The sequence below is a fragment of the Pezoporus wallicus genome, unplaced genomic scaffold (genome assembly GCF_028554395.1).
Source record: "Pezoporus wallicus isolate ANWC-B61680 ecotype Strahan unplaced genomic scaffold, APGP_CSIRO_Pwel_v1 contig_5261, whole genome shotgun sequence".
Classification (NCBI taxonomy): Eukaryota; Metazoa; Chordata; class Aves; order Psittaciformes; family Psittacidae; genus Pezoporus; species Pezoporus wallicus.
The window spans coordinates 7,254,600-7,265,256 of NW_026642423.1; positions in this window are offsets into that span (position 1 = coordinate 7,254,600).

A 10,657-nucleotide genomic window follows, 5' to 3' on the forward strand; every position below is an offset into this window, starting at 1 on the left:
AGAGTCACACTGGACTCCTATTCATCAGTAAGGTCATTCAAGTGCTAAGTGATTTGTAACAAATCTTGTATTTAAAGCTTTAACGGTTTCTCTTGTGCAATAGTTTTTTTTTTCTTTGAGAACATTTCAAGGTAATTTATTATATGTCTAAAGAACTGAGCATGTGAGTGACTTTGTGCAGGGAACTATGGCTTTTAATAAGTTAATCGCATTAAGGCAAATGTAATGATAGGCTGAAAGCAGAAAGTAGTCAAATAGATCCAAAACCACATGCTAAGCAAAAAACCTACATGTTGTCATTATATATTGAAAATCACCTAAGTACTAACAGATCGACTGTTGTTAATACATCTCTACCTGAAGCTTTAGGCTCTAAAGCAGCTATTGGAAAGCCTATTTCCTCTTTACACACAATCTTTACCCCAGGCATAAGCTTTGTCCAGAGCTCATTTGGCTTCAATAAAGCTGAATAACAAATGTTAGTATTTTTACGCAAGTAACATAATCTGCTTTCAATGTGGCTATGCATGTGTGCAGTCTAAGATCATTAAGAAGGGACAGTAGAATTGTGAAATTGCATATGGTACTAAAGAAAGCATGTCAAGCTCTCCCATTATCTTGCCTACCAATAAAAGACTATGGAATATCAACTGAAACTTCAAGGCAATATATTTACAATTCAACAAGATACCACTTATTATGTCAGAATACAAATAGCATCCAAAGTGCTCTGTCTCATTTCATTGAAGCCAAAAGGCTAAAAGTATAAAAAAAAAACAAAACCCACAATTAGCTACCTGTTTGGGTGTTAAGAATTTCTTTAGTTTTGTTACAGATTGTGTGTGAGTGCTCACAGGATATAAACTCACAGTTCAGGATTTACCACTAATTGCATCGGAGCACTATAGTCAGACTGAAAGCTCTTTAAAAGTCAGGAAACAAAGATGCTGTGACGCAGAGCCAAGCTAAACTTTAAAAAAATATATAGAGGGAGAGAAAACAGAAAAATAATTAAGCTCACATTGATGGTACGTAGGGAATTGTTGCAAAGCAACTAGAAACAGGCCTAAAAAACAATGAAAGAAGGAAAACTTAGTTTTGGAAGATATAAATTGATAGGTCTAAGAGAAAATAGTGTTGTCAAGAGGTAGGAAGGACCTTGGGAAGCTTCACTAGTAAAAAAAACAGCAAACCAAACTTAAAAGTTTTGTTAAACTTAAATAAAAATGAGAAAATAAAATGCAAAATAAAATGAGTAGTCTGGAAAGGATGGGGGAGAGAACTGCAAGGGTAAAAGTGAGAGAATTTGTGAGCTGAGATAAAGACAGTTTAACAGGTAAAGCAAGGCACACAAGCAAAGAAAACAAGGCATTCATTCACTGCTTCTTATCATCAGGCAGGTAATCAGCCATCTCCAGGAAAGCAGGGCTCCATCAAGAATAACAGTGACTTGGGAAGACAAAGCCCCATCACTCGAAATGTGCCCCCTTCTTCTTCCCTCAGCTTTATATCCCTTTGGTCAGCTGTCCTGGATGTGTCCCCTCCCAACTCCTTGCATATCCCCCAACCTATCGCTGGTTGGGTGAGGAGCAGAAAAGACCTTGGATCTCTGTAAGCACTGCTCAGCAATAACAGAAACATCCCTGTATTAATCAACACTGTTTGCAGCACAAATCCAAAACACATCCCTCTACTAGCTGCTAGGAAGGAAATTAACCCAGCCAAAATTAGCACATGTGGGTAGAGTGTCACTGCCAAGGGAGGCCTGGTTCCCTAGATGCCTTGGGGATGGCTGTCTCTGGAGTTCTGCATTCAGGTCTGGGCACTTTGATCACTGCTACAGAGCTGAAATCTTGAAAGTGTATCAGAGAAGATTGTGTAGGAGCTGGAACCTGACTCATGAGCAAAGGTAGTAAGTTACTCAACAGTCTGGGTAAATTATGCCTACTGGAGCAGTCAAACAGTCACTAGCCACATTTAAATAGTCTTAGAAGATGACAGCCTAGGGCTTCCTCATGTCACTGGTTCTCTTTTCACTTTCTGACCCTTGCCTGAGGGCATTATTAACATCTGGCTTCTCTGTGTCTTGGAAGGTGATGCCACTAGTCTCCAAAGTGACCTTCACAGACTGATGAGAAATTATCCCATCTCCTAGCATCCCACATACATCTTAGATTGCAGGCACCCAAGGGCATTATATCTGCACTACTGTTTTAATTAGATTTGACGTTTCCAAAGAAACAGCATACCTCTTGCCTGCTAGAGCTAACCGGAATCCTTTGTAGGGCCAGTCATGCTTAAACAACAACAAAAAAAAGGCATTCTAGCAACAGTTCTTTGAAAATACAATTGCAGATGAGAAGCCTAAAAGTAATAGAATATAAATTGTGATGACACCTAACTGTGAAGTTGTCCCTCAGGTGTTTCAATGACTCAAACATCCTGGAAATGGAAAGACAGACAATCTAACCAGACACTTGTTTGCTGCTGTGGGTTGTGCAGAATGTTTTTTCCCCCTTTATCTAAGAATGAAATTTTCTCTCTATTTCACCTCTCACTCTCTCTTATCTGTTTCTAATCCCAGCCTGACTTTCACTTCCATTCACTGTGACTATAATAAGTTGGGCCCATGCCCTTTACTTGAGCAAAGAGGGAAGAGATGGTATTCCTAGATATGTATCTCTCTAATAAAACAGGCAGTACTATCTTACTTTGCAATCTTTAGAGCATTCATTCATGCTTATATGAGTTTTCAGATGATCAGAATAATACCAGGAAAGCAACAAAGCTTCAAAAGTCCTAGAAAAAAAAAAGTCAAAGCACGTAAAGTCACATAACATAGCAAGGTTTTACTGTATGTATGTCTTACAAAATGTACAATCTGCACTTTGTTTTGAGCTTTTCAGGAAAATTGCATATCAGACGTAATGATGCAGGCAACAGGTCCAGCATCAGAGCTCAGCAGTGCAGGAGGAAGACCTTTCCCAGGCATCTCCAGCTCTACGTGGGAATTTCTCTTGAGAGACCAGGACCATCACAGTCACCAACTCGCACCTTCTCCAGAAGTCTAGAGCATCTTTTTAAGCTTATCTTTCACCAAAACATATTTATTAGTGTTAAAGACAATAAATAGGACAAAAGCATGATTTCCTACAAATGTGTTTGGTATATCCAATGCTCAGGTAGAAGACTGCTGCCAGAGTCCCACTATCAGACAAACAATACAATCACATGAAGAAAAATGCTTATTAAAATTACTGCTGAAAACGAGTTTAGCAGGATGCTTAACCATAATTCCTTGCTCGGCCTAATTAAAAAAAGTGAGAATGTTCAAGGAACTCCTTAGAACAAGTAATCTAAAGCTACCAGGAGCTGTTCCTGAATGCTAACTCCTGGGAACCTGTAGCTGTGTTGCCATCTGCCAGTCAAAATAGAATGTGGTGGAGTGAAAGTGTTCTGATTTATACCTATCTCAACAAATAAACCTAGGCTTCATTTTATGTATTAGTTTGTAGGTGTGGTTTAATGGTTAGCAAAAAGATGAAGGTTGCTGCAGTTAAAGCTTGCTTATGATTTTCTGACTTGTTTTATGGGTACAATTTTAGAATTCTTTCAATTACTATTCTGTATTCCTTAGGTCTTTGTCTAATCTCCAAAGACTTTACTTCATTGAAAATATATAATGTAATGATAACTCTAGTGAAAAGTTGTCTATAGTCTTACATTATATATGAAGCCTTTTTAGAGATATAGTGATAAATTGCAATGGCTTCATTTTGAAATGCGTAAGAGGAAACTGTTCATTTTGCTCTCACTGTTAAGTATATTCAGCTTTATATAGAGCTTATGTCTGTGATCAGGGCTAAGCTAGTGATTTGTGTTTCTCTTTACGTAGTGACAGAAAAAGTGGCCAGGAAAGCAAAGCTTTCATCTTCAAAAAATCCAAAGCAAGTTCTATAGCTTGCAGGATTGATGCCACATTGCTGGGATGATTTTTACAGCATTTCTTTAAAACTGATTTCCTGTTACTGGACACAGGTTGTAGCTGGTGCATAACTGAAAAGGGGGAGAACGGGTTGTTTTTTTTTTAAATTTAAAAATCATGCCTCAGTTTCATATCTCTTTGGATTGTGAGTAGCTTCACTAATAAGTATCAGTCCTTGATCTGACTGGAAGCAGATTCAGAATATTTGTGCAAAGGCAGCCCTTCAGTGTTATAATAAATGACTGATCAGAGTTTGTGTCTGACTGGCAAACTGCTTTCTTTGTTCCAGAAGCACTACACACAAACCTGCATTTATCACAAAGTCTCAAACCTTTGTTCATTTTTGTTAACCGTTTCTGTACATAGGAAAGCTCTCGTAAGAAATGGACCAGGACACATCATCCTGGTACTGATCCCTCGGAGGAAAGAATATGATGATAAAAGAGTAACACAGTGATTCTGAATTAACACACAGGTCACACATCTAATGGCTGCACAGATTTCAGTGTGGCGATTATTGCTAGTTGTGCTCTATCTGTAGATAAAATACCTGCTGCTCTCAGCAAAGGAGGCTAAGGACTATGAAGTTAGATCTTTCTCCTTATCTATTTTGGGAGGACCCTTTAAGTCCCCATGCCTCTGGAAAAAAAAAAAAACACTTTTCAATAATATCTGGTTACCCCTCTAGTCATAGGACTAATACTATCTAGATTAATGGAAGCCTTCAGTGAACACATTGGGACTGAAGCATGAAAATATTGCAATTATCAACTATGGGCAGAGTAGGAAGAACAGAAAAACTGCAAATTTAGTTAAAGCATCCCTTGAGCTATTAGTTTCTCTATTAAATAGTGTAAGCACTGAATAATCTAATAAATACATGTTCTGATGCTAAAACTGAGATGCAGAGTTGCCTTTGCATGCTTGGAACCAGAACACACTGATTTCAAGCACAGAAACCTCTATGAGCATTCTTTGGGGAACTTGGCTTGGAAATAGAGTGACCCTGGAAGTTAGAATGTGATTTATAATGAACTACCCACAGACATTCAGATGCCATTACAGTAAGAGTTTGTTTCCTTTGATGCATAACTGAGGAAGACTTTTATCCCAGTAAGGGTTTCATTGGAAGAAAGGTGGAAGCAGAACCATGTACAACATGGTATTTTCAAAGGAAGAAGTTCAGCAGGAAGGAAAGGGAGAGGCTTTAACATATAAGCATAAAGCCACAAAGATTAGACCAAGAAATGCACAGCTGTTCCAGAAAAAAAAGTGCAGTCTTCTCAGTGTTAACAGAATGATGTTTCCCAGTTTCATCAAACCTAACTGCAATAATGCATAGGAGTGCACGAATTGTAATCTTCATTTGTCAGTTTTTGCAAAAGGTGGATGGGAACAAGACTAGTTAATGTCCCCTTAAACTGTCAGAATAACTTCTTTAAAATCTTGCAAAACCACAGTCATTAAATCTTTAATGACTAGGCATACTACACAGCCAGACTGTCTAGCGCATAGGCTGAGAATGATCAACTTCAATCCCTGTGACCCAAGTAATGAATCTTCTTGCAAGCCTGTAAAGTAATCTTCAAAAAGAAAAGGGTGGGTTTTTTTCTGTTTTTTTGGAACCCTGACTGATTTTTGAACAAAACCCAGGCACTGTAAAATGACTTCCATTTGCTGTCCTCCCAGGTCTCTGTACAAGGAAAACCAGTCTTTCAGTAAATTTAGGCTAGGTATGTTCCTATTTAAAAGGTAAAGAAGCTGCTGCTCAGTTACTTCAGCAGAGAAGATCAGCCAAAGAAGCCAACTGGGGGGAAATTTCCAGACTTTTAGAAGTGGTCTCTGGATTTTAGAAGCAAAATGTTTCTCATTGTGGCTTCTGTGGGATGAAATGACTGATGAAACAGTGTATTTGGAAGATGTGGCCAAATCCAAAGTAACCATTTTCTGCAGCATGGCTGGATGACAACAGCTTTTGTTGTAGCTGGGTAAAACTGTGTTTAGAAATGCCCAGAGCTGTTTACAAAGGAATAAAATTAAATCAGCATCAGATAACTTTTAGAAATGGCCCCTTTTGTATTGTCACAAAATGTAGAAGTCATGCAAGATCATACTTGAACACCCTTAAGTAAGAAGGGGCTAGTACTGCAAGGACTATGTCCTGTCGCTTTTGGAACCTTTGGTGGAAGTTTCTGAGAAGACCAACAGAATAGACTTAACAAACATCTCAGTAATTTGAAATATTAATGGTGAACATGTGGTGTAACTGCAGTTAATTAAGCGCTGATAAAAGAATCTGAGCGTAAACAATTACACACTCCCCAGAATATTTCCTGAGTGGCACTAACAATAGCAGCTCTTCCATACATGGCCTGAGACAGTCTGCATGAACGGTGTCAGTGGGTTTGTGGTGATGATTCCTGCTCATTTCCACAGCCAGCTGCTAGGAGAGAGGCTCTGCTGTAGCAAATGTGCTGTGAGCCTGGCACTTGAAGTGGTGCTTTCTCAGGGGATGATCTTAACCCTTTGGTGTTGGGTACGCTATCAGATGGCAGGGACAGAAGTGAAGACAGTGCTAGCCTGCAAGGGGGTGTTCTGTGTGCATTCATCAAACACAGTAAATGAATGGAGCTGGGCCATTCCTCAGTCCATACACATGCTGCTGGCTATTGTTTCAGCTGGCATTGCTGTTGGCATTGCTGCCTATGCTTGCAGAAGAAAGGTAGGTATCTGTGACTCCTTGAGGTGGGACATCTCAGAGGCTTCTCAACAGCACAGCAGTTGTTGCAGGACCCTGTTCAGGAATGCTCCTGCGAAGAACTAGGGAGCTTGAACAGGCAAATGCCTACATTTGCTCAGTATATGTTACACTGGGCAAATGGGATTGTTGATGAACAAGTTTTTTAAAAAAATAGTGCTTTTGAAAGAACTCACTTCAAAATCTGATACGAGCTTGTCATTCCTTAGTCAATGGCTGCTATGAAAGTAATCACTTAGACTCTAGCTTCATTACCTACAGGGAGACTCCATGGCTCTCACACACAGGTCATGGTTTAAAAGCTGGACGGGGAACATTCCTATGTGCTTTGTGTTACAGAGGGAATGTGAAAATCAGTAGCTTTTAAATTTCAAGCCCTGGCCCAGGGACCAGTGTGGGAGATAAAAATGCCATGGTGAAAAATTCCTTGAACAGAAATGCAGACTTTGGTTGAAGACAAAGTGCTGGAGAGAGCTCAACATCATGTTGAACTGCTGCATCCCTGCAGATCGGGAGGGAAAGGGGATGAAGGCTGAGGAAATGTACGGGAACATCTGCACAGAGCAATAATTCTGTGTTGCCTCTGTGAAGTCTTGGGGTGAGCAGAGCAGAGTTCCTGGCCCTGCTTTGCCTGTGTTTCTTGGAAAGGGGGCATTAGGACAAGGGTGATGTTGGGATGATCTTAGTTCTGAGACTAACTATGAATGAGAACTGGCATTCCCTAGAGGAATAAAGAGAACCTGAAACTGATGATAAAGCTATTTATATTCTAGATTATGCCAAGAAAAATATTTTACACTTCGCTTAATAACGTAATTGCAAGTCCAAAACCATCGCTACAAGTTTCTAAATACAGAACAGAATCTGGGAGGAGGCAGTAAGAAAATATATGTTTTGGCTGTTTGATTGCAGCAGACAAGTGGCCAGAATTCATCATGGGCTTGGACAAAATCCGGAGTCTTAAAAGAAGCAATACTTCTAAGTAGTCTTTAGACATGCAAATGCATAAAGAGCCTATAAACACCATAATATCAACTGTAGCACAGAAGGTCACTACAATTCAACTAGTTTAAGCTGCTCTTTTTCCAGTCAGTAAAGCAATGTTTTAACACTGTCTTTGGAGAACAGTGTAAAAACTTCAGTAATGGATGCTCACATGCATGCAAAAGGAGATTTTCAGCACGTGTCGTTGCTGGTGAACTTGCAGTACTATTGGTGTCACTTCATGACTAGAGGTTATTCTACGGCTGTGCACCATGACAAGTCTTGTGTGTGGCCAGGGAAAGCATTTAAGAGTACAGCTGGAGAACTTATGGAATATTCTCTCCACTCTGTGTCCTGATAAACATAATACATTTGCAAAAGTATTTGGTTTTCCATTCAGTTTGGTGTTTGGTCTTCCAACTGCATAGAACCATTTAGTTGGAAAAGACCTTTAAGATCAAGTCCAATCATTACACCAGGACCACCAAGTCCACCACTAAACCATGTCACTAAGGGCTTCATCTATAGTTTCTGAACACTTCCAAGAACAGCAATTCCACCATTGCCCTGAGCAGTCTGTTCCGATGACCGACCATTCTCTCAGTGAAAAAATCTTTCCCAACATTCAGCCTAAACCTCCCCTGGTACAGCCTGAGGCTGTTACCTCTTGTCCTATCACTCGGTGCTTGGGAGAAGAGACTGGTCACCTCCTCTCTCCATCCTCCTTTCAGAGCTGTAGAGAGCAATAAGGTCCCCCCCCGGGCCTTTTCTTTTCAAGTCTAAACAACCCCAGTTCCCTCAGCCATTCCCATAAAACTTGTGCTCCAGACCCTTCACCAGCTCTGTTGCCCTTCTCTGGACCTGCACCAGCAATTCAACCCTTGCTAAGGATGCTGGCATAAGTCGATGACTTAAGAAAGGTACTTGAGGCATCAGTAGCAATTACTGTTAATTCCATAAAATGCAGCATGAGCTGTCAAACCTTCCTTCTATACAGAGGTAAATGTTGCCATTTGTCAACATATGGTGTCCCAGGTAGCTGATTTACACACACAGTTGCAGCACTGGCTTCACTTCAGCAAGTAAGGCTTCTTTGTTCCTTATGATGTCTTTGATTGACTTGGACACAGTTGTAAAGCAGCAATCCTTTGTATAAATATTCCCCAATTCTTTGAATGAGACACTGGACTATAGGCAATCATTGCTCAAGAAGTCAAAGCAAGGAATTACATGGGTTAAACTCAGGTACCCTGGATTCTGGAGTAATGCCAAACTTTTCCCTATTCCATAAGGAAAAGGGTTCACAAAAGGAAAATGACTGTTAAGAGCTTGATGAAATGTGTTTTAAGAGTTGCTTTCCATATCACTGGAAAGTGCAGATGCCAGGGAGGAGGGGAAGCCAGGAGGAAGCAGAGACAGGACACCTGACCCAAACTGACCAAAGAACTATTCCATACCACAGCACGTCATGCCCACTGGGTGCACTGATGGAGGAGTTATTTCATCATTATTATCATTGGTAGCAGTAGTGATTGTTCACAGAATATGCTTTGTAAAAAATGAAACTCCTGTATCTTCTCTCTTGTGGCTAAAAGAAAAACCTAGAAAAGGCTACATGAGAACTCAAGTTACAGCTGCTGGGCTGTTCCTTGCAAGTTAATCCTTGGAACAGGAGAGAGGTTTCACAGCAGCCATTACTGAGCATAGAACCATGATTTTATATTGAATATACAAATTTCCTATAGCCTTCATATTTGGAGACTGATACAGAGACGAACAGAACCAGACACCAGTTTTGCTGGCCAAGCTGGAAAGTTCTTCTGAACAATTGTCTGTATGAGCAATTAGCTTCCTGTAATAAGAACTCCACAGCCCAACTAGTTGTGCTTTTTCAGCTTGGCCTCGTCAAGTTCAATTTGTAAATACTGAAAATACACTATAACTTATAATTACTTACAATAGAACTGTATTAAAGACTCCCTTTTCCTGTTTCCTTTTTTACTTCTCCTCCCAAGAGAAGGATACATATTACAAACCTCCTCATATCCCATTACCCCAGAAAGATTTTCCAGTAGTCATCTCACTCTTTGAACGATGAATAGGACACAAATAAGATGGTGTAACATCTTCCCCCATTGAGATAAAAGTGAATGCAAATGCTCTCAATGAGAATATGCTTGGACATCTTGACACCACAGCTGCTTTAAACAGATTGCAACTAGCTTTGGCCATCACAAATACCCTCATTCAAATGGAGTCCTAACTGCAAGAAGAAAACTGAATTATTGTATCGACTAATGACTATCCTTCCAATCTTTTCTCAGCCTTCTTGTGAGTTTTAAAGACTAGGATTTATTGTAGCTTATCTTTAAGCCATACCAGAATCATAAATTCTTTTCTTCTACACTGAAACTGCTTGTAAGTAATTAAAACCTGTTCACTTTCATACCATCAACCTTATTTTGAATTTGAGCATGAGTAGTGGAAGAGTACTATGAAATCCAGGCCAAGCCTTAAAAGCATTCTAAATCACTGAAGTCAGTATTTAGTCTAACTTTCCTTTTTCGAAGCAGGAGTGCCAGTTGGCATCTTCTGCAATATGTGTTGTCTTCATACCTTTTTATTGCTCACTTACCAGTAACTAAAATAATCACAGAACTGCTTCACAGCACAATGCATGGACAGTGCCCTAACTTTAAAATGTGCTAATTCAAGCAAGTAACCGTGGAAGAAAATAAAATTCTTCAAAGTAGTAAAACTTGGGACTTTTGTCTTGCATGGAAACCTAAAAGAAAAGGCCAGCACCAGGAAGCACACTGTTTTCAAGGAAAACAAATAAGCAACGCCGCTGAAAAAGCTGTCTTAAATTCAGGTCCTTATACTGATGTTTACCCTGAAAAAACATGAGACACAAAAACCAGCTTTTAAGT